Source organism: Papio anubis, chromosome 9 (assembly GCF_008728515.1).
Source record: "Papio anubis isolate 15944 chromosome 9, Panubis1.0, whole genome shotgun sequence".
Lineage (NCBI taxonomy): Eukaryota > Metazoa > Chordata > Mammalia > Primates > Cercopithecidae > Papio > Papio anubis.
In genome coordinates this window covers 20,351,918-20,377,221 of record NC_044984.1, presented here as the reverse complement: position 1 = coordinate 20,377,221, position 25,304 = coordinate 20,351,918, and the positions used below count along the sequence as shown (strand labels likewise).

Here is a 25,304-nt window from a genome sequence, read left to right as displayed (position 1 = left end):
CCAGAGCTGGAACATATTGCATTTTATATAATTTTTGTGTGCTACTAAATATTATTCTTAAATTTTTTCAATAATTTAAAAATGTAAAACTATTCTTAGTTCACAGGCCATACAAAAGTAGATCATAAGCCAAATTTGGCCTGGAGGTGATAGTTTGCTAATCCTCTGTTCTAGACCATCACTACTAATAGCAGAAACCCCCTTACTTCTTTAAGTTTTTATACATGACTGATATGGTTTGGCTGGGTCCCCATCCAAATCTCATCTTTAGTTGTAGTGCCCATAATTTCCACATGATGTTGGAGGGACCCGGTGGGAGATAATTGAATCACAGGGAGGTTTCTGTCATACTGTTCTCCTGGTAGTGAATAAGTCTCATGAGATCTGATGGTTTTATAAGGGGTTTTCCCTTTCAGTTGGCTCTCATTCTCTCTTGTCTGCCACAATCTAACACGTGCCTTTTGCCTTCCGTCATGATTGTGAGGCCTCCCTAGCCACATGTAACTGTGAGTTCATTAAACCTCTTCTTTAAAACTTACCCAGTCTCAGGTATGTCTTTATCAGCAGTGTGAAAATGAACTAATACAATGACTGTTCAATACTCTGTGCCTGAGGTTTCTAATACCTGCAGTTCTCAGTAATCTGATTCTGTTTGTTATTTCTTTTCTCTCAAAAGATTTGTCTTTCCATTGTTTTGGAGCTGATTACTTGATCTTAATCATATACCTAAGTTGAGGGACGTTTTTCTCCAGACAGGAAGACTTTTCTTCTGCTTCTGTTGATATCCAGGGGCACCACTGACATGGAATCTTTTCTCTAGATTTTGGCTCAGTGCAGAAGTCTCATGTTAAGCTTCCCTTTGTTGCCTCTGGCTTAAGGTATAGTATCCAAATACTAGTATTTCTCTCTTGTCTTCATCCTTCAGAGCAACCCAGGTGCAGGTCAGGTGTGGGGATGAGGATATAAAGTTTTAGGATATTTTTAGACCTCCCCTACCTCAATAGAGACCCACAGTGTGTTATAAAAGTGTGTTTTCTTTACAGAAGCTGTGTTCTTTAGTGGGAAAGTCTCACAGAACTCTCCTCTGAACTGACACTGGAAGCAAAGGTCAGTGTTCTATTTCTACAATTCTGTTGACTCTCCTTCCATTTTAATATATATGTACATTATATTTTTCTAACGAGATCTAAAGTTTGTCAGTGTTTCGATCATTCTCCCAAACAGTTTAGGAAACTATGTGATATCTTTAGGAACTTTTTGATATCTACCAAATCCCATCTTCTTCATAATTTTTGTCATTGAGTATATAGGTTTAATTTTTATATTTTATTTTAAATTGACTTTTAATAAATTATGCATGCATAAATTGCCTGAAAATAGTTTTATAAGATTTACAACAAAAATAATAATCCCCTTTGTCACTTTTTCCCATTTCCAAATTCCCCTCTTTTAAGGCAATTATTTTCAATATTTTTCATTTATTCTGGTATTGCCTCTTTTTAAAAAGAAAATCTAGGCCGGGCGCGGTGGCTCACGCCTGTAATCCCAGCACTTTGGGAGGCCGAGAGGGGCGGATCACGAGGTCAGGAGATCGAGACCATCCTGGCTAACACGGTGAAACCCCGTCTCTACTAAAAATGCAAAAAATTAGCCGGGCGAGGCGGCGGGCGCCTGTAGTCCCAGCTACTCGGGAGGCTGAGCCAGGAGAATGGCGGGAACCCGGGAGGCAGAGCTTGCAGTGAGCTGAGATCGCGCCATTGCACTCCAGCCTGGGCGACTAAGCGGGACTCTGTCTCAAAAAAAAAAAAAAGAAAAGAAAATCTAAGTAATGGCCTTCTGCTTTTTATCTACTATGAAAGATGTAATTTTTTAAATCTACTATGAAAGATGTAACTTTAAAAAAAAGCTTTCTTAAATAACGTATTTCCCCATATATTCATTACTCCTTTTGAAAACATCTCAATATAGTTCCTTATAATTTTGATTAAATCAGTATTCAATGTTTATGTAATTATGACTATGTAAATATTATTCATAGCTGATTCATATATTGTAGTATAATTACATTTCTTATACAACTTCTTGTTTTTCCTGTAATTAAAATTGCCTTGGTTTTTTTCTTTACTTAGTTTTCTTTGTTTCTATCACTTTGTTTCCAAATCTGCCAGAAAAAGTGAAGTCATATCAGGAATACTGAAAAAGAATACATTGAGTACCACTGTGTGCTACTTACTGCATTCATGGACCTTGCATTCTAGATTAGAAGGTTCAAAGACTCAACATTCTCAATCACTAAGTTCAAATACTCAACATTCTAGCTTAATACATTCAACAAATATTAGTTTTGATTTTTCCTTGGAAATTTCCTTTTGAGAGACATTTATCCTCCTGATCCAATTAAACTGTTGCTCTCCATTTTTGCTGCACAGTAATTTCTTTTCATTCTCATTCCAGAAATTCCATTCATTTGAGTAAGATCACTTGTTTCCTGAACTCAATGATGTATTTTTTTCTTGGTTAACTCCTTCATTTGTGATGAGTATGCCCAGCCGAATAAAAATATGGGGCCCAGGCCGAGCTCAGTGGCTCACGCCTGTAATCCCAGCACTTTGGGAGGCCGAGGCAGGCGGATCAGGAGGTCAGGAGATGGAAACCATCCTGGCTAACACAGTGAAACCCCGTCTCTACTAAAAATACAAAAAAATTAGCTGGGCGTGGTAACGGGTGCCTGTAGTCCCAGCTGCTCGGGAGGCTGAGGCAGGAGAATGGCGTGAGCAGGGGAGGCAGAGGTCGCAGTGAGCCGAGATCATGCCACTGCACTCCAGCCTGGGGACAGAGCAAGACTCCATCTCAAAAAAAAAGAAAAAAAGATGGGACCTGTTGTTCAAAACTCCTGTGTTAATCAGTAGTGGGATTGCTCCTGTGAATAGTCAGTGCCCTTTAGCCTGTCCAATGTCATGAGACCCTGTCTCTTAAAATAAAAACACAAAAGTTAAACAAGACCAGCCTGCAGACAATTAAACCAAGCATGACACCCTCAGTGAGCATGAACAGGTCACACAAACCCATGAAGCTAGCTTGGTTCTCAAGTTTGAGGAATTGCAATGTTAAAAAAAAATCCTCCTAATGATATAATATTTAAACTTGGGGAACAAACAATTGAAATATAAACTTGAGGGGGCGGAGCAAGATGGCCGAATAGGAACAGCTCCAGTCTCCAACTCCCAGCGCCAGCGACACAGAAGACCGGTGATTTCTGCATTTTCAACTGAGGTACTGGGTTCATCTCACTGGGGAGTGCCGGACGATCGGTGCTGGTCAGCTGCTGCAGCCCGACCAGCGAGAGCTGAAGCAGGGCGAGGCATCGCCTCACCTGGGAAGCGCAAGGGGGAAGGGAATCCCTTTTCCTAGCCAGGGGAACTGAGACACACAACACCTGGAAAATCAGGTAACTCCCACCCCAATATTGCGCTTTAAGCAAACAGGCACACCAGGAGATCATATCCCACACCTGGCCGGGAGGGTCCCACGCCCACGGAGCCTCCCTCATTGCTAGCACAGCAGTCTGTGATCTACCGGCAAGGCAGCAGCGAGGCTGGGGGAGGGGCGCCCGCCATTGCTGAGGCTTAAGTAGGTAAACAAAGCTGCTGGGAAGCTCCAACTGGGTGGAGCTCACAGCAGCTCAAGGAAACCTGCCTGTCTCTGTAGACTCCACCTCTGGGGACAGGGCACAGCTACACAACAACAACAACAACAACAACAAAGCAGCAGAAAACTCTGCAGACGCAAACGACTCTGTCTGACAGCTTTGAAGAGAGCAGTGGATCTCCCAACACGGAGGCTGAGATCTGAGAACGGACAGACTGCCTGCTCAAGTGGATCCCTGACCCCTGAGTAGCCTAACTGGGAGACATCCCCCACTAGGGGCAGTCTGACACCCCACACCTCACAGGGTGGAGTATACCCCTGAGAGGAAGCTTCCAAAGCAAGAATCAGACAGGTACACTCGCTGTTCAGAAATATTCTATCTTCTGCAGCCTCTGCTGCTGATACCCAGGCAAACAGGGTCTGGAGTGGAACTCAAGCAATCTCCAACAGACCTACAGCTGAGGGTCCTGACTGTTAGAAGGAAAACTATCAAACAGGAAGGACACCTACACCAAAACCCCATCAGTACATCACCATCATCAAAGACCAGAGGCAGATAAAACCACAAAGATGGGGAAAAAGCAGGGCAGAAAAGCTGGAAATTCAAAAAATAAGAGCACATCTCCCCCGGCAAAGGAGCGCAGCTCATCGCCAGCAACGGATCAAAGCTGGACGGAAAATGACTTTGACGAGATGAGAGAAGAAGGCTTCAGTCCATCAAATTTCTTAGAGCTAAAGGAGGAATTACGTACCCAGCGCAAAGAAACTAAAAATCTTGAAAAAAAAGTGGAAGAATTGACGGCTAGACTAATTAATGCAGAGAAGGTCATAAACGAAATGAAAGAGATGAAAACCATGACACGAGAAATATGTGACAAATGCACAAGCTTCAGTAACCGACTCGATCAACTGGAAGAAAGAGTATCAGCGATTGAGGATCAAATGAATGAAATGAAGCGAGAAGAGAAACCAAAAGAAAAAAGAAGAAAAAGAAATGAACAAAGCCTGCAAGAAGTATGGGATTATGTAAAAAGACCAAATCTACGTCTGATTGGGGTGCCTGAAAGTGAGGGGGAAAATGGAACCAAGTTGGAAAACACTCTTCAGGATATCATCCAGGAGAACTTCCCCAACCTAGTAGGGCAGGCCAACATTCAAATCCAGGAAATACAGAGAACGCCACAAAGATACTCCTCGAGAAGAGCAACTCCAAGACACATAATTGCCAGATTCACCAAAGTTGAAATGAAGGAAAAAATCTTAAGGGCAGCCAGAGAGAAAGGTCGGGTTACCCACAAAGGGAAGCCCATCAGACTCACAGCAGATCTCTCGGCAGAAACTCTCCAAGCCAGAAGAGAGTGGGGGCCAATATTCAACATTCTTAAAGAAAAGAATTTTAAACCCAGAATTTCATATCCAGCCAAACTAAGTTTCATAAGTGAAGGAGAAATAAAATCCTTTACAGATAAGCAAATGCTTAGAGATTTTGTCACCACTAGGCCTGCCTTACAAGAGACCCTGAAGGAAGCACTCAACATGGAAAGGAACAACCGGTACCAGCCATTGCAAAAACATGCCAAAATGTAAAGACCATCGAGGCTAGGAAGAAACTGCATCAACTAACGAGCAAAATAACCAGTTAATATCATAATGGCAGGATCAAGTTCACACATAACAATCTTAACCTTAAATGTAAATGGACTAAATGCTCCAATTAAAAGACACAGACTGGCAAACTGGATAAAGAGTCAAGACCCATCAGTCTGCTGTATTCAGGAGACCCATCTCACACGCAGAGACATACATAGGCTCAAAATAAAGGGATGGAGGAAGATTTACCAAGCAAATGGAGAACAAAAAAAAGCGGGGGTTGCAATCCTAGTCTCTGATAAAACAGACTTTAAACCATCAAAGATCAAAAGAGACAAAGAAGGCCATTACATAATGGTAAAGGGATCAATTCAACAGGAAGAGCTAACTATCCTAAATATATATGCACCCAATACAGGAGCACCCAGATTCATAAAGCAAGTCCTTAGAGACTTACAAAGAGACTTAGACTCCCATACAATAATAATGGGAGACTTCAACACTCCACTGTCAACATTAGACAGATCAACGAGACAGAAAGTTAACAAGGATATCCAGGAATTGAACTCATCTCTGCAGCAAGCAGACCTAATAGACATCTATAGAACTCTCCACCCCAAATCAACAGAATATACATTCTTCTCAGCACCACATCGTACTTACTCCAAAATTGACCATATAATTGGAAGTAAAGCACTCCTCAGCAAATGTACAAGAACAGAAATTATAACAAACTGTCTCTCAGACCACAGTGCAATCAAACTAGAACTCAGGACTAAGAAACTCAATCAAAACCGCTCAACTACATGGAAACTGAACAACCTGCTCCTGAATGACTACTGGGTACATAACGAAATGAAGGCAGAAATAAAGATGTTCTTTGAAACCAATGAGAACAAAGATACAACATACCAGAATCTCTGGGACACATTTAAAGCAGTGTGCAGAGGGAAATTTATAGCACTAAATGCCCACAAGAGAAAGCAGGAAAGATCAAAAATTGACACTCTAACATCGCAATTAAAAGAACTAGAGAAGCAAGAGCAAACACATTCCAAAGCTAGCAGAAGGCAAGAAATAACTAAGATCAGAGCAGAACTGAAGGAGATAGAGACACAAAAAACCCTCCAAAAAATCAATGAATCCAGGAGTTGGTTTTTTGAAAAGATCAACAAAATTGACAGACCACTAGCAAGACTAATAAAGAAGAAAAGAGAGAAGAATCAAATCGACGCAATTAAAAATGATAAAGGGGATATCACCACCGACCCCACAGAAATACAAACTACCATCAGAGAATACTATAAACACCTCTACGCAAATAAACTGGAAAATCTAGAAGAAATGGATAATTTCCTGGACACTTACACTCTTCCAAGACTAAACCAGGAAGAAGTTGAATCCCTGAATAGACCAATAGTAGGCTCTGAAATTGAGGCAATAATTAATAGCCTACCAACCAAAAAAAGTCCAGGACCAGATGGATTCACAGCTGAATTCTACCAGAGGTATAAGGAGGAGTTGGTACCATTCCTTCTGAAACTATTCCAATCAATAGAAAAAGAGGGAATCCTCCCTAACTCATTTTATGAGGCCAACATCATCCTGATACCAAAGCCTGGCAGAGACACAACAAAAAAAGAGAATTTTAGACCAATATCCCTGATGAACATCGATGCAAAAATCCTCAATAAAATACTGGCAAACCGGATTCAACAACACATCAAAAAGCTTATCCACCATGATCAAGTGGGCTTCATCCCTGGGATGCAAGGCTGGTTCAACATTCGCAAATCAATAAACATAATCCAGCATATAAACAGAACCAAAGACAAGAACCACATGGTTATCTCAATAGATGCAGAAAAGGCTTTTGACAAAATTCAACAGCCCTTCATGCTAAAAACGCTCAATAAATTCGGTATTGATGGAACGTACCTCAAAATAATAAGAGCTATTTATGACAAACCCACAGCCAATATCATACTGAATGGGCAAAAACTGGAAAAATTCCCTTTGAAAACTGGCACAAGACAGGGATGCCCTCTCTCACCACTCCTATTCAACATAGTGTTGGAAGTTCTGGTTAGGGCAATTAGGCAAGAGAAAGAAATCAGGGGTATTCAGTTAGGAAAAGAAGAAGTCAAATTGTCCCTGTTTGCAGATGACATGATTGTATATTTAGAAAACCCCATTGTCTCAGCCCAAAATCTCCTTAAGCTGATAAGCAACTTCAGCAAAGTCTCAGGATACAAAATTAATGTGCAAAAATCACAAGCATTCTTATACACCAATAACAGACAAACACAGAGCCAAATCATGAATGAACTTCCATTCACAATTGCTTCAAAGAGAATCAAATACCTAGGAATCCAACTTACAAGGGATGTAAAGGACCTCTTCAAGGAGAACTACAAACCACTGCTCAGTGAAATAAAAGAGGACACAAACAAATGGAAGAACATACCATGCTCATGGATAGGAAGAATCAATATCGTGAAAATGGCCATACTGCCCAAGGTAATTTATAGATTCAATGCCATCCCCATCAAGCTACCAATGAGTTTCTTCACAGAATTGGAAAAAACTGCTTTAAAGTTCATATGGAACCAAAAAAGAGCCCGCATCTCCAAGACAATCCTAAGTCAAAAGAACAAAGCTGGAGGCATCACGCTACCTGACTTCAAACTCTACTACAAGGCTACAGTAACCAAAACAGCATGGTACTGGTACCAAAACAGAGATATAGACCAATGGAACAGAACAGAGTCCTCAGAAATAATACCACACATCTACAGCCATCTGATCTTTGACAAACCTGAGAAAAACAAGAAATGGGGAAAGGATTCCCTATTTAATAAATGGTGCTGGGAAAATTGGCTAGCCATAAGTAGAAAGCTGAAACTGGATCCTTTCCTTACTCCTTATACGAAAATTAATTCAAGATGGATTAGAGACTTAAATGTTAGACCTAATACCATAAAAATCCTAGAGGAAAACCTAGGTAGTACCATTCAGGACATAGGCATGGGCAAAGACTTCATGTCTAAAACACCAAAAGCAACGGCAGCAAAAGCTAAAATTGACAAATGGGATCTAATTAAACTAAAGAGCTTCTGCACAGCAAAAGAAACTACCATCAGAGTGAACAGGCAACCTACAGAATGGGAGAAAATTTTTGCAATCTACTCATCTGACAAAGGGCTAATATCCAGAACCTACAAAGAACTCAAACAAATTTACAAGAAAAAAACAAACAACCCCATCAAAAAGTGGGCAAAGGATATGAACAGACATTTCTCAAAAGAGGACATTCATACAGCCAACAGACATATGAAAAAATGCTCATCATCACTGGCCATCAGAGAAATGCAAATCAAAACCACAATGAGATACCATCTCACACCAGTTAGAATGGCGATCATTAAAAAGTCAGGAAACAACAGGTGCTGGAGAGGATGTGGAGAAATAGGAACACTTTTACACTGTTGGTGGGATTGTAAACTAGTTCAACCATTATGGAAAACAGTATGGCGATTCCTCAAGGATCTAGAACTAGATGTACCATATGACCCAGCCATCCCATTACTGGGGATATACCCAAAGGATTATAAATTATGCTGCTATAAAGACACATGCACACGTATGTTTATTGCAGCACTATTCACAATAGCAAAGACTTGGAATCAACCCAAATGTCCATCAGTGACAGATTGGATTAAGAAAATGTGGCACATATACACCATGGAATACTATGCAGCCATAAAAAAGGATGAGTTTGCGTCCTTTGTAGGGACATGGATGCAGCTGAAAACCATCATTCTTAGCAAACTACCACAAGAACAGAAAACCAAACACCGCATGTTCTCACTCATAGGTGGGAACTGAACAACGAGATCACTTGGACTCAGGAAGGGGAACATCACACACCGGGGCCTATCATGGGGAGGGGGGAGGGGGGAGGGATTGCATTGGGAGTTATACCTGATGTAAATGACGAGTTGATGGGTGCAGCAGACTAATATGGCACAAGTATACATATGTAACAAACCTGCATGTTATGCACATGTACCCTACAACTTAAAGTATAATAATAATAAATAAATTTAAAAAAAAAGAAATATAAACTTGATCTGTGGAGTTAATTTGGGAGGACGAGTGATTTATTGTCTTTTGTGTGTGTGTGTGTGTGTGTACCTGAGATTCTGTATCCAAAGATTCATTATTTCCCTTTCCTGATTTGATTGTGACTGACAGAAAATGAGGTCTGGTCTTCCTTCCTAGCATTGCCTGACAGATTAGCCAATATTTTCAAGGTAAAATGAGCTCCCAGACTCAAATAAAAAGACATTTGCGAGCACAGCCATTTGAACTAAAAAATAACAGATTATGTTACAGATAGAAACAGAATCAGAATATTAGAACAGTTACAAAAAATTAAAGTAATAAACATAATAAAAGAGAAAAAGTATAGTTACTAACAATATGAGACAAGAACAGCAAAACACCAAAAGAGCAGAGGATATTATGTACAAACAATAATTGCATAATGAACGCAGCAGATGGGATGACTAGCAGAATGGATAAAGCTTGAGGAATGAAGTATTGAAAGAGAATATCAGATGGAGAAAATCTTCCAGAAGGAAGAAGCCAAGGACAAAAAGTAGGAAAATATAAAAGAGACGCCAAGAGATGAGGAGGATAATGGAAAAGTGCTAACTTCCTAGAATTAAAATATTTTACAAGTCTTCATATTGAAAGAGCTTATAGAATGTTAAAATAGAGAAATATTGAAAAGCACATACACAAATACTATAGTGAAATTCAATACTAACAAAGACAAAGAAAAAAATATAAAAACTTCTGAAGAGAATAAAAAATTGACATGCAAAAGGACAAGAAAATATCGATCTTAGGTTCCTCAATTGCAACACTAGGGTCAAAAATAAATGAAGCAATATTTTAAAAATATCACAGAAAAAGATCTTAAATTTAGTGTGAGCCAAATTGTTATTCAGAAATGAGAGTATAATATAAAAATAATATTCTCAGGCAGACAAGATCTCAGGTTTGCCACACAAAAGCTCCTACTAAAAACAGTTTTGGATAAAATACTTAAATAAAAAGAAAGAAAAATCCAGGAAATACATGAAATGTATGAGGTAAAGACGATTAAAAGAATAAACATTTGTTGCTGTTTTAAAAATTGCTAACTGCCCTTCTCCCCAAATATATTCACAAAAACCCAGATGCAAAGTTGAAAGTCTAGATGATGATAGTATGGTAAGAATCAAGAGGATAGTTCTGATCTCATTAAGGGAAAAATAGAGATGTAAATTTTAAAATAAAGAAAGAAAGAATATAAAACAAAAAGTGGGACAAACTCAAATAATGAATTAAGATGATAAAAAAGGTCTAAGTATATCAATAATTTCAGAAAATAAGATTAGACTGAACTCACCAGTTACAAGATATGGTTTGATAAGTAAATAATCCAAATGTATACCAAAAAGATAAGAACATTTAAAGATCAAAAGGAAAAACATGAAGAAAAGATACATCAGGCAAGTGTTACCCAAGTGAAAATTAGTGTAGTTATTTATATCTGATAAAATAGACCTCAAAGTACAAAATAATGATTAGGAATACAATATATCATCAAATAATAATAATAAGTATTCAATGCACTATGGAGGTGTAGAAATTTTAAGCCTTAAAATACATGAATCCAAATTAATAATATGAGAGAAATGTTTATAAATCCAGGATTATACTAAAATTTCAATACATCCTTTCATTATTGGTAAGTTAAATATATAAAAGTTTGGAAACATTGAAAATATCTAAACACTAAAATATCTAAACAATACATGCAACAAACTTGACATGATAGACAGATATAGAGTTGTTCTGCATCTAACATTTAGAGATGGCACATTTCTCTGAAGAAAATGGGAGACATTTACAAAAGCTGATCAGAATCCAGGCAATAAAATAAGTTTGATAAATTAAAAAAATCAAGCATCATTCAGATCCCAGTCTTTGAACACAATGCAATTAAGTTAGTTAATAGCAAAACATAAATACAAAATTCCATATATTTGGAAATTAAAAAAATATTAGCAAAAAAATAAAAAATAAAAAAAATTAGCAAATAACTCAGGTAAAGGAAAACATCATATGAAAATTAAAAATTATCTAGAACTAAATTATAAGAAAACACTACTTAGAAACATGTATTGTACTTCAAGAGAAACTTATAACTTTAAGGGCTTACACTGGAAAAGAAGAAAGAAAAAAAAAGAGGCTGGACGCAGTGGCTCACTGCTGTAATTCCAGCACTTTTGTTCTCAGAACAGAGCTGGGTCTGGCTGCATTTTCTCCTGGCCCAATAATGAGAAGCAGACAAACTAGGAAAGAAGGGAATTTATTGCTATTGCTGGATACAGGGAGAAGGTTGGAGATAGTTCCACCAGACCAACTCAAAGTATTACAATTTTCTTGTGCTTATATAGGTTGAGGTTATGTGCCTATGTGCAGTACAGCGTTTGCCTAAATGTATAGGTAACTAATTTTGTTTCAACTAGAAGTTCAGAGGGGGAAAAAAAAATGCTTGCTAAATCCAATTAAGCTGTAAGGGCCCCAGTGCCTTCAAGGCCTGTCTACTGTGGTACCAGAGTGATTATTTCTAGCTTATCTTCTTTACAGCTTGGTCCGGAGAGCTGCCTTAGACTCTCCAATAAATCTATTCAAACAGTTGCCTCTGTTACTTTGACTCATCTCAGATATTGTCAACCCGAGATGGGTTCTGGCACTAGCAAGGCTGTCTCTTTTATTTTGACTTGCTCCAGCAAGGGAGAAGGCTATGCAAGGCTCCTGATGGCCATGTTTGCATTTCTAGCTTTGATGTCTGGGCACCGACTATTTGCTCAATGTTAAGGCAGCTCTGCAGAAATTTGTCCATGTAACTGGAGTGCTATGCAGGCCTGTCTGTGTGGCTGTCATGCAAGCCTGTCTATGGGATTGTCAGGGAGAATTGGACTGCCACACTTTGGGAGGCCGAGGAGGGTGGATTGCTTGAGGCCAGGAGTTTGAGACCAGCCTGGCCAATATGGAGAAACCCCATCTCTACTAAAAATACAAAAATTAACCAGACATGGTGGCGCGCGCCTGTAGTCCCAACTACTCAGGAAGCAGGAGAATCGCTTGAACCCAGGAGGAGGTGGAGGTTGCAGTGAACAGAGAACATGCCACTGCATTCCAGCCTGGGAGAGGGAGACTCCTTCTCAAAAAAAAAAAAAAAGAAAGAAAGAAAGAAAGAAAAAGGAAAAGAAGAAAGTATTACAATCAGTGAACTAGGTATCTATCTTAAGAAGTCATAAACACAAAACAATAGCACAAATAATATAGAAAGAAAGGAATATGTGTATATATATACCAAAATCAACAAAAAATAATACAAAAATAAAATTAAGAGGCATACAAATATTTCTGGAACATCATTTATTGAAGGATACTTTGGTGGATAGAAATTCTAACAGGTGAGCAGGTCCCCAATCATCTAGGCATTCTACATATATCTGGCAGAACTGGATACCAGATTTGGGGAGAGGACCTCTGGCTTTGGACTGTGAAGAAAGCACAAGTCCCTTTCCTGATATATGAAGTGATGGACTCTAAGTGTACAGGTCATAGCACTGTGACTTGGCAACATTTTTATCTATATCCTTATTCCTTGATCATGGCATTTATTAATGAGGGAACACTAGTACTTCCTTTGTCATGATGAGGGGCTAAGGTATGAATCTTAATTCAAACCTTCTAGAACCTGAGGCCTTCACTTTAACACTCTACAAGACTGATTGCCTTAAGTATTAAACAATAGCTAATTTCCAGTGGAGCATTGCAGGAGGTACCCTGCAGGGAATCAGTCTTGGACAAATTTACTCTTACCTTTCAATGGTGGAGAGAGGCAAGTATTTGGTCTTTTAAAAACCTAACAAAATAGACAAATTCATAAGTGCAATTAATCACATTAATAGACTACAAATACCATTTCATAAACATTTGATACAATTTAATAACTAATCATGATAAACATTCAAAGGAACTTAGAAATAGAAGGGAAAGGATCTTGACCTGATAAGTCTCCATGAAGTGATACTTCATAGATACACTTTTTTTTTTTTTTTTTTTTTCTTGAGACGGAGTCTCACTGTCACCAGGCTGGAGTGTAGTGGTGTGATCTCGGCTCGCTGCAGGCTCTGCCTCCAGGGTTCAAGCGATTCTCCTACCTCAGCCTCCCAAGTAGCTGGGACTACAGGTGCCTGCCACCATGCCCAGCTAATTTTTGTATTTTTAGTAGGGATGGGGTTTCTCCATGTTGGTTAGGCTGGTCTACAAACTCCTGACCTCAGGAGATCGGCCCACCTCGGCCTCCCGAAGTGCTGGGATTATAGGCATGAGCCACTGTGCCCAGTCTTCACAGATATTTACAAAACATATTTGATATCTCTATAGGTAACATTATAATACTTTTTAAAACATATTAAGAAAATACTAAATCCTAAATAGATAAATCATGTTCATGGATGAAACTTAATATCACACTGATGGCCAGGTGCAGTGGCTCACACCTATAGTCCCAGCGCTTTGGGAGGCCAAGGTGGGCTGATCTCTTGAGCTCAGGAATTTGAGACCAGCCTAGGCAATATGGCAAAACCCCGCCTCTACAAAAAAATACAAAACATTAGCTGGGCATGGTGGAGTGCGACTTGGGTGGCTGAGGTGAGAGGATCACCTGAGCCCAGGAGGTCCTCAAAGCTGCAGTGAGCTGATTGTGCCACTGCACTCCAGTCTGGGCAATGGAGTGAAGCCTTGTCTCAAAAAAAAAAAACACAACAAAAAAATTACACTGATGACATTTCTCCCCATATTGATCTATAGGTTCAAAGAAAGTAACAGTCATAAAATTTGATAAGATTATTTCCAGTTTATACAGTCAAGTAAAAGGTCACCAACAGAACACTTCTAAAGGGAAATCTGTGAGGGGTGGACTGGGATTTTACCTACTGGATTCTAATGCTTATGATAAAGCCATAATAATGAACACAGTGTGGTAACAGTGCAAGGATAGATAAATTGACACAGTGTAACAGAATGAGCCCAGAAACAGGTCGAAATATGTTTGGGATTTTGGTATATGATCACAGCTGCATGAGAGATCAAGGAGGAAAAGAGATTGGAGCTGGGAAAAGCATATCTATATGGAAAAAGATAATATTGAATTTCTGTTTCATATCGTATACAAAAATAAACCCCAGGTCAAGATTTACATATCAAAAACAACATTTTCAAACATCTTTTAAAAATTTAGAGTTTTGTTTTTTAACATCTTTAGGCAGGGTAAGATTTCTTAAACCTGTAACAAATAAGCATTAGCTACAAGAGAAAAAATTTAAAATTTTGACTGTATTGCCGGGCGCGGTGGCTCAAGCCTGTAATCCCAGCACTTTGGGAGGCGGAGATGGGCGGATCACGAGGTCAGGAGATCGAGACCATCCTGGCTAACACGGTGAAACCCTGTCTCTACTAAAAATACAAAAAACTAGCCGGGCGAGGTGGCGGCGCCTGTAGTCCCAGCTACTCGGGAGGCTGAGGCAGGAGAATGGCGTAAACCCGGGAGGTGGAGCTTGCAGTGAGCTGAGATCTGGCCACTGCACTCCAGCTCTGGCGACAGAGCCAGACTCCGTCTCAAAAAAAAAAAAAAAAAAAAAAAAATTTTGACTGTATTAAAAGCAAGGATTTTTTTTTCTTCCTCAGGTCCAAGATGGCTACTGAAAAACAAGAATTTTTGTTTATCAAAAGCCAACATAAAGAATGAAATTGCAAATAACACGATGGGAGAAAGTATTTACAATGCACAAAACTAACAGGTTACAATTAATAATACACAAAGAATCTTTACTCATTAATAAAAAGAGTACAAATAACCCAATAGAAAAACAGACAAGATAAATGAACAGGCACATCAGAGAGAAAAAATGCAAATAGCCAATAAGCATATGAAGAAAATGTTTACTCTCTTTAATGATCAGAGAAATACACATTGAAATAATGAGATACAATTTTATACCTAACCATTTGAGAAAAATAAAAACTTAGAAAACACCAATATGTTTAAATAACACCGACACATTACTGCTAAGAGCGTAAATTGGTATCACTACTAGAATATAGTTTGGATTTGCCTCTTAGAGTTGAGCATTAACACACCATTTAATGCACTGTTTCACAGACAAGTCTATTCCCAAAAGAAACTTTTGCACTTACATAGTAAGAGCTGTTCTAAATAGCAAAACCCAAAGAACAATCCAAATGCTCATTAAAGGTAAAATTAGATGACTACATTGTGGTGCATTCGCCCATTATAGTATTCTACAGCTATAACCATAAATTAATGAGAATTATATAATAATGTGGATGAATGGATAGTTACAACGTGGATGAATGATAGCAACGAGTGAGAAAAATGTTCCTTCAAGTTATATATAGCCTCAATCTCGCTCTATATAAAGTTTTAAGCAATTAAACACACATACACACAGGCACACATGCATTCTCTCTCTCTCTCTCTCTCTTTAGGAATATGCATAAGTGCAGTTGCAAAACTGTATAAAATTAAAAGTAAGGGAGTGATAAGCAGAAGATTTATGATGGACTCAAGATTCAGGTAGAGGTTTCCTCAGACTGGAGGAGACAGGGGGTGGGTTGGTGGGGGAAGCCTGACTCTTAGATTTAGTTTATTGACAAAGTTTTAGATTTCATAAATAAAAGTATACCATGCCTGAAAAATGATGAGAGCAAGGGGGTGATCCAAGGATTATGATTAATTCAATGTTATGCTCCTGAGAACCATTAAATAAAATATTCTCCAAATGACGGATTTCCTAGAGGGCTTACTTTCCACATTTTAAAAATAGAGCACAAAAAAAATAGAGCACAGAAAAAAATTTATGGGACACCACACTTGACTAATTAATGCTCATTGAGAGGAAAGAACTTGTGTAATGGGGTGAAGAGAACACACCTAATGTGTTTGATGTTTACAGTGACATAACAGGATGTGCAGACTCTGAAGGAAGACTGTGTACTATACAGCTCAAATGTAAGACTGTGATCTCAGAGGTTGTTTTCAAAGACAACAACGGTAGATGTGTCACCATAGACAGGTGAATTCATCCCAATACTTTCCATTGGGATTTATCTGTTTAGCCACAGGTCCCAATTTTTACTAGAGCTTCTGCAGACACTACCACAAACTGGCCACTACTGCTACCAGAAGCATCGTTTTGCACCAGAGATCAGCAAACCTTTCCCGTAAAGGTCTGAATATATTATTATATTACAAATATTTTAGGCTTTGTTAGATATAATATCACTGTTTCAAATATCCAAACCTGCCTTGTGTTTGCGAAAGCAGCCATAGATACAATTTGAATCATTGAACGTGGCTGTGTTCCAATAAAACTCTAATTACAAAATTAGGTGGCAGGCCAGATTCTACTCACAGTCTGACCCTAGTTTTATACTATCTATCCAATAGTTGGTCTTTGTATCTTGCAGAGGCAGAATATGAATACAACATGCTTGCCAATATGATGAGATCATCTTTATCCCATGTCTTAGAGTTTAATAAGTTATACCACAATAGTTGCTTCATCTTGCAATATGAAAAGAAACAAAACCTCAGGATCCACACTACAGGAGTCCCTCCAACAGACTTCTCATCAAGTGACACTATCTCCAGAGTTCCGAATTTGAGATGAGAAGCAAACAGTAACAGAATTTGAAAAGAAGATTCTCAGTTTTCTTTGTGAGCTAAAACTCGGTTGCTTTTAGAACCCAGGAAACCTTTCTGAGGGTGATCCACAAACTCTGTCTACCTCTGCTGCCTGTCTATTTATAAGTTTGGGACAAAATTTGAAAGTTTTTTTCTACCAGTCATTAAAAAGTTTTATTCTACCAGTTATTTGGAAGTTGTTTTGGAAGAGCGTTGGGGATTTTTGGTGGTCTTTGGACATAATTTTCTCCATCCTATTTGTTAGGATGGATAACAAGCTCACTTTTTGCCATGACTATTCTCTGTCTTATCTATAAATGCGTGTGTGTATGAGTGCATGCACACACACGCACAACCACGCACGCGTGCATGTGGCAGCCAAACGTCTTCATAGCTGCCTCCCTGATGTATATGCTTGTCTAGAACTTTTACTTGCCAGCTTACAGAACCAGTATCTTCAACACGATACTGAGTTTCATCAACAGAGAAGGGGACTGGGACACTTTTTGTTGGGCAGTTGCAGGTTTCTGGTAGACTCACCGGCAAATTGAAGAGGAGTATGCACACAGGTCTTTAAGTACAACATTGTATGTGGTAAAGTGGTACTGAAAGTTAAGAAATCGCGTTGAATATTGGGAGTAGAGTGAGGGTCAACAGTGACAACTTAAAGGACTCTATGTTTCACTGTTGCTGAGGGAGGGATGATGACCTTGGGTAGATATTTATTCAAAGAAGTGTATTGTTTCTGGTTAAAAAAAAAAGAGGGAGGTTGATAGACACAAAGAGGCAAGGGAAGAATGTGTTTTTATGACTAAGGGACATTATCAGTGTTTTAGAAACACTTTATGCATGGTTAATAAATTCGTTTGTCATATAAAACAGGCATTTTTGTGCATTTTGGACAGGCCCATCTAAGTCCCAGGAACATTATTTTGTGTAAAAACTTACCAGAGTAACTAAGGTACTAGGGAAAATAATTTGGTTCCTTAACAACTCCTTATCCGAGGAGTTGCCACAGAATTTTCTAAATATTCCCCTTATAGAAAGGCTTCCAGAAAAGCTCAATCAGTAAACCTTTCAGGCTCTCTCCCAGATAAGTTCCAAATATGTGCAGATTTTTACTGTCAGTAACACCAAACTTATACCCATTGACCATCTCTTGCCTGGGCTTTTGCAGTAGCGATTTGGCTGTACTCTTCCTTCCCCTGGCCAGTCCTGTCTCCACAGAGCAGCCAACGGCTTTTTTTTTTTTTAATTTATTTTTATTTTTATAAGACAGGGTCTCTGTCACCCAGGTTGGGGTACAGTAGCACAACCTTAGCTCACTGCAGTCTTGACTTCCCAAGCTCAAGTGATCCTCCTGCTCAGCCTCCTGAGTAGGGAGCAGTTGGGACTACAGGCACGCACTACCATGCCTGGCTAATTTTTGTATTTTTTGTAGACACGGGGTTTTGCCATGTTGCTCAGGCTAGTCTTGAACTCCTGAGCTCAAGCGATTCGTCTGCCTTGGCCTTCTGAAGTGCTGGGTTTATAGGCATATGCCACTGCACCTGGCCCAAATAGGCCTTTTAAAAACACAAATTTGATCAAGTAGTTTTTCTGCTTCACACCCTCCTATGGATTCCCATTTCCAATAAATACAATCCTAACTCCTTGCTGGGCATAGTGCGGTACATGACCTGGCCTCTGCCCAATGCTCCAGCTGCATCTTGTTCCCCTTTCCCCTCAGTGAGGATAGCTCTCTTTCTCCAACTACACCAACCTTCTTATCAAATATGCCAAGCTAGTTTCCTTCCATCCTAGGGCTTTTGCATTTGCTGATCTCCATGCTTGAAGCATTCTGTCTCTAGATATTCACACATTTTTTTCCTTCTTATGCTTTGAATTTCATTTCAAGCATTATTTCATCAAGGAACTTTCCAGTCCATGCCCCAAAAATGTAAACCCCTGGGCACTCCCAAGTCCATCATTCTGTTTGATTGTCTTCATAGCACTTTTGCCTTCCTGAAATTATTTTGTTAAATTGTTTCATAAAAGCCCTGGATGATCTTGACAGAAGATGAAAAAGTGAAACAAGGAGGTGGGTGTGGGTGGGGGCCAGGCATGGAGCCAGGGTGCTTTTGAACATAGGCAATGTGGTTTCTTTTGAGAAATGTTTTCTTTTGAGAAAAGTTGGGATATATAGACTACCATATGTTTTCTGTGGTTTGGTTCTTCACTATTTTCAACGTTCTAAGAGTTTATACATATTTCAACAAAAGAAAGAGAAAGAACATGCAGCTGTCTCCAAAATTATTTTAAGTCTCTTTCACATCTATTTGCTAATTTAATGTCAATACTGAGAGGCAGTATAGTGTAGTGTTCTGAAGCTGACTGAATCCCTACTCTTCTGCTTACCAGCTGTGAAATCTTGGGAATGATAAAGCCTATCTGTACCTGTGTCCTATCCGTAAAAGTGGGATAATAATAGTACTTATTTTAAACATTTGTTGAGAGGATTACATTAGTTAACAGCCCTGTGTTCCTAGAATAACCTGTGGCACATCATAAATATTCAACAAATGTTAACTCTAATTTTTACCAGAGAGTAGAAAACAGTCCTGCTGCTTGAAGCTTCTCAAGAGAAATGAAAGGTTGAAATGTCCATTTCCACTCCAGATAAGGCGGCAGGAGTGATCAGGGCTCCCCCCCTTACTTTTGAAGCAGTTCCCAGGTTTTGTCCACAGAGCTTCACTACTGGCAAATATTTTTCTGTCTGTCTTTCTTCAAACTGCTTAAATAGTTGGAAAAAGTGAAAGAAGTCTCATCAGCAGCAGTTGAGAAGCAGTACAAGTAACATCTGAGAAATTCGAAAAGGGATTTTAGAAAAAAAGTTCTGATTTGGTTACTAAGCATAGCACACGCATACACACACACACACACACCCCATTTTAAATATATTTACTCATTTGATCCAGCAAAAGAAAAGGATTCCCTCTTAATCTTACTTGTTGACTTATTTTCTTTCTTCCTTCAACCAGACCAAAATCCATGAGTAGTAATTTAGACTCTTTTGCTTATAACAATATCTCTAGAACCTAGAAATATTTGGCATAGAATAGGTGCTCAATAAGTATTTCTTGAATGAAATAACAACATCAGCAACTCTTTGAGGTAGGTGCTATGATTATCCTGTGGTATATGTTTAAAAATGAGGTTAATTAACTTGTCCAAGATAACAGCTAGTCAATGCTAGTGCTGGGTTCAGCTAGTGCTTTTAAACATTCCATAGCATTGCATCATGTTTCTCCCTTTAAAATATCAATCCACTTAAGTCTTTAATCCATCTAGAGTTAATTTTTGTATAAGGTGTAAGGAAGGGGTCCTTTTCAATTTTCTGCATATGGCTAGCCAGTTCTCCCAGCACCATTTATTAAATAGGAAATCATTTCCCCATAGCTTGTTTTTGTCAGGTTTGTCAAAGATCAGATGGTTATAGATGTGTGGTCTTATTTCTGAGATCTCTTTTCTGTTCCTTGGTTGATGTGTCTGTTTTTGTGCTAGTACCATGCTGTTTTGGTTACTGTAGCCTTGTAGTATAGTTTGGAGTTTTGGTATCGTGATGCCTGCAGCTTTGTTCTTTTTGCTTAGATTTTCTTGGCTATACGTGTCTATACTTGTGTTTTTGGTTACATATGAATTTTAAAGTAGTTTTTTTTTTTAATTCAGTGAAAAATGTTAATGGAAGTTTAAGACTCAAATGTAAAACCCAAAACTATAAAAACGCTATGGGAAAACCTAGGCAATATTATTCAGGATATAGGCAAGGGTAAAGATTTCATGATTAAAACATCATAAGCAATTGCAACAAAAGCAAAAATTGACAAATGAGATCTAATTAAGCTAAAGAGCTTCTGCACAGCAAAAGAAACTATCATCAGAGTGAACAGACAACCTACAGAATGGGAGAAAATTTTTTCAATCTATCCATCTTACAAAGGTCTAATATCCAGAGTCTACAAGGAACTTAAATTTACAAGACAAAAAAAAAAAAAACCAGCAAACAACCCCATTAAAAAGTGAGCCAAGGACATGAACAGACACTTCTCAAAAGAAGACGTTTATGTGGCCAACAAATATTTTAAAAAGTTCAGCATCACTGATCATTACAGAAATGCAAATCAAAAACCACATTGAGATATCATCTCATTCCAGTCATAATGTGATTATTAAAAAGTCAAGAAACAACAGATGCTGGAGAGGTTGTGGACAAATAGGAATGCGTTTACACTGTTGAGGGGAATGTAAATTGGTTCAATTATTATAGAAGACAGGGTGATAATTCCTCAAAGATCTAGAACCAGAAATACTGTTTGAGCCAGCAATACCATTAGTGGGTATATACCCAAATGAATATAAATCATTCTGTTATAAAGATATATGCAGGAGTGTGTTCATTGCAGCTCTATTCACAACAGCAAAGACATGGAATCAACCCAAATGCCCACCAATGATAGACTGGATAAAGAAAATGTGGTATATATACCCCATGTAATACTATGCAGCCATGAAAAGGAATGAGATCATGTCTTTTGCAGGGACATGGATGGAGCTGGAAGCCATTATCCTCAGCAAACTAGCACAGGAACAGAAAACTAAACACTGCATGTTCTCACTAATAGTGGGAGCTGAACAATGAGAATACATGGACACAGGGAGGGAACAACACAAATTGGGACCTGTTGGGGAGTGCGGAGAAAGGAGAGCATCAGGATAAACAGCTAATGCATGTGGGGCTTAATACCTAGTTGATGGGTTGATAGGTGCAACAAATCATCATGGCACATGTTTACCTATGTAACAAACCTGTATGCCCTGCACATGTATCCTGGAATATAAAATAAAATTATGAAGGGGTGGACTGTCCCTCCACACCTGTGGGCGTCTCTCCTTAGGTGGAACAAGAGACTTGGGAAAAGAAATGAGACACAAAGTACAGAGAAAGAAAAAATGGGCCCAGGGGACTGGCGCTCAGCATACAGAAGACCCACACCAGCACCGGTCTCTGAGTTCCCTCAGTATTTATTGATCATTATCTTTACCATCTCTGAAAAGGGGAAGTGGCAGAACAATAGGATCATAGTAGGGAGAAGGTCAGCAGAAAGACATATGAACAAAGATCTCTGTGATATGAATGAGTTTAAGGAAAAGTGCTGTGCCTTGGTATGCATATGCAAACATCTTCATAAACCTTTTTAGTGCATAAAGAGCAGCATTGCCACTAGCAGGGCCCACCTTCAGCCTTAAGGTGGTTTTCTCCTATCTCAGTAAATAGAACATACAATCGGGTTTTATACCGAGATGTTCAATTGCCCAGGGATGGGCAGGATACAGATGCCTTTCTCTATCTCAACCACCAGCAAGGGAGGAGAGCACCCCTCATATTGTCTTATGCCCAATTTCTGCCTCCAAAGAAAGAAGAAGTAAAAACTAAAAGGCAGAAATGAAATCCACAGGCAGACAGTCCAGCACCGAACCCTGGGCCTGGTAGTTAAAGATCCACCCCTGACCTAACTGGTTCTGTTACCTATAGATTACAGACATTTGTATAGAAATGCACTGTATAGAAATCCCTATCTTGTTTTGTTCTGGTTTAATTACTGGTGCACACAGCCCCCAGTCATGTAACCCCTGCTTGCTCAATCAATCACGACCCTCTCACATGCACCCCCTTAGAGTTGTGAGTCCTTAAAAGGGACAGAAATTGCTTACTCGGGGAGCTAGGCTCTTGAGACAGAAGTCTTGCCGATGCCCCGGCCGAATAAACCCCTTCCTTCTTTATTTCCGTGTCTGAGGAGTTTTGTCTGCGGCTCGTCCTGCTGCACCAGGAGGCCTTCTTTCCTCTTATACTAATCCTCCTCAGCACAGACCCTTCATGGGTGTCAGGCTGGGGGACGATCAGGTCTTTCCCTTCCCATGAGGCCATATTTTAGACTATCATGGGGAGAAACCTTGGACAATACCTAGCTTTCCTAGACAGAGGTCTTCCACAGTGTATATGTCCCTGGGTACCTGATATTAAGAGAATGGTAATGACTTTTAACAAGCATGCTGCCTTCAGGCACTTGTTTAACAAAGCACACCCTGCACAGTCCTAAATCCGTTAAACCTTGAGTCACCACAGCACACGTCTCTTGCAAGGACAGGGTTGGGGGTGGGGTCACAGATTAACAGCATCTCAAATACAGAACAAAATGGAGTTTCTTATGTCTACTTCTTTCTATATAGACACAGTAACAGTCTGATCTCTCTTTCTTTTCCCCACAAAATTAGAAAAAATCAATCCCACTATTTTATCCACTCCATTACAAATTACACCTGGATATGACCACCTAATTACTTTACATAGCCCCTAATCTTTTACTTATCCCATCCAGCTAGAAAGTTACTGATAGAATAATCTGTAGACACTGGTTTTTGCATCTCAGGCTACTGTTCAAAAATGTCAGTGGCATCCCATAGAAATTAATATATTTGTCTACATCAACTCTGTTTTCAAGCTCATTCCCGTTTTGGTGTCATTTTTTCTTGGATATCCAGCTACAATGAAAATTGAACTCATGCTCAAATATATGTGTGTCAATTGACTCGATGAGTAAATTAACATGTTGTCTTTGATTTATAAGAGACTTGTTAAAGGCACCTTAATCACAAAAGAAAAAATCTGAGAAAATTGACGCTCAACAAAGTTTAGTGCCATTAATTGAGGTTTTTCAACAGGATATTGGAGCCAAGGCCACATAAGAGTGAACTGTTTAAAAAAACAGCAACAAAAAAAAAAAAAAAAAAAAAAAGAAAGAAAAGAAAAAAGCAAGGAGGAGCCTCTGGTTCCAAGTGAGTACAGTAATCTTAGAACCTGTTTCCAAGATTATAACCTGTTTTATGCAACCATTAGAGCCAAAGAAACTTAACTAAAGGATTAAAACTTACGTAAACAAAGATCCTTTTATTTACAACTCTGCTTCTCTGACGAACAAGAAGCTCCAGCTTACACGTTTGAGGTGCTTTATTCATACTGGCTACTCAATATGTAATTTTTAAAAAATCCAATGATCTTACAGTATGGAAGCAACAATGAATGGTGATGTTGGTGAATGCTAAGGTAAAAGTCCTTCATTTATTTGGGTTAAATGAAGTTTAATGGGTTGCAATTCAGTCATTTTTACTTGGAAAAATGTAAGGAGATTTAATGCTTAGTTATAAGAGTCTTTGGGTTTTCTAATTATTTTGTTTATACATTTCTATAGCAATGACAATTCTGCTTAATGCAGGATTCGTTTTGTGCAGTAATAATAATATTGTTTGTTTATGCATGCACAGATACAGGTTTACATTTTGAGTTTTTAAATATGTAGTTACAAGTGGCTTGGAGCATTAGAAGTATGTCTAAATGATTCTGGATAATGTTGTTTTCCTCCTGTCTTGTCATTGGCCTGGAAAGTCCCTTTTTGTTTATCCAGTTCTTCCACAACCATCGTTCCAATTCTGATCAAGCTCCGTGTTCTTCACATGTCTCTCTCTCTCCAGAAATCTTAGAACATTAGTTGTCTATAACGTACATAGCTATACACTTAACACTCACATATACACATTTTTTTTTTTTAGTTTTCTTTTAAAGTTCAAAAATGAGAACATTATTTTTTCAAAGCCAAGTAACAGAGGAGTATATAAAAAAATCAATTTTGCACATATCTTTTTACATTTCTTTCTATGCTCATGTAAAACATACATGATGTATGTAATTATACATATATGCTCCCCTACAACTTTTACTCACAAATATAGGATCATCATTACATACATATCTTGACTTGTTGCTGTAATCATTTAAGAACTGTGGACATCCCTCTAGGTCAGCAGGTATATCTAAATCATGGTTAGTCCATAAATCCTTAGATAAGAATATCTATTTCTGCAGTATGAATTTTCAAAAGTGGAATGAAGAAACATCATGTACTGCAATATATAATCCCATCACTTCTCCACCCCATTCCATCGTATGTGATAAATCTTTCAAAAAATTTTTTTAATTTACTATATGCAAAAATGAGGGTATTGTGCTACTTTTCAATCGCATTTCCTTGGATACCAGTGAGATTTAGCATCTTTTATAAAAAGGTTATAATAATTTTTGTCTATTTGCCATTTTCCTCTTTCACAAACCCCAGTTCATACATTTTACCCA

General features: G+C 38.6%; 1 long non-coding RNA gene across 2 annotated transcripts; it reads left to right on the top strand.

Annotated features, from left to right (window-relative positions):
- Nucleotides 1-505: 505 nt before the first annotated feature.
- On the top strand, nucleotides 506-23,889 carry LOC103875662. 2 transcript variants are annotated; one of them, XR_002515578.2, is made up of 3 exons: nucleotides 506-878; nucleotides 1,044-1,107; nucleotides 23,840-23,889. It is a non-coding gene; the product is annotated as an uncharacterized LOC103875662 (long non-coding RNA). The 2 variants fall into 2 exon arrangements; XR_002515577.2 differs by having other exon boundaries at nucleotides 506-1,107.
- The last annotated feature ends 1,415 nt before the right edge of the window (nucleotides 23,890-25,304 follow it).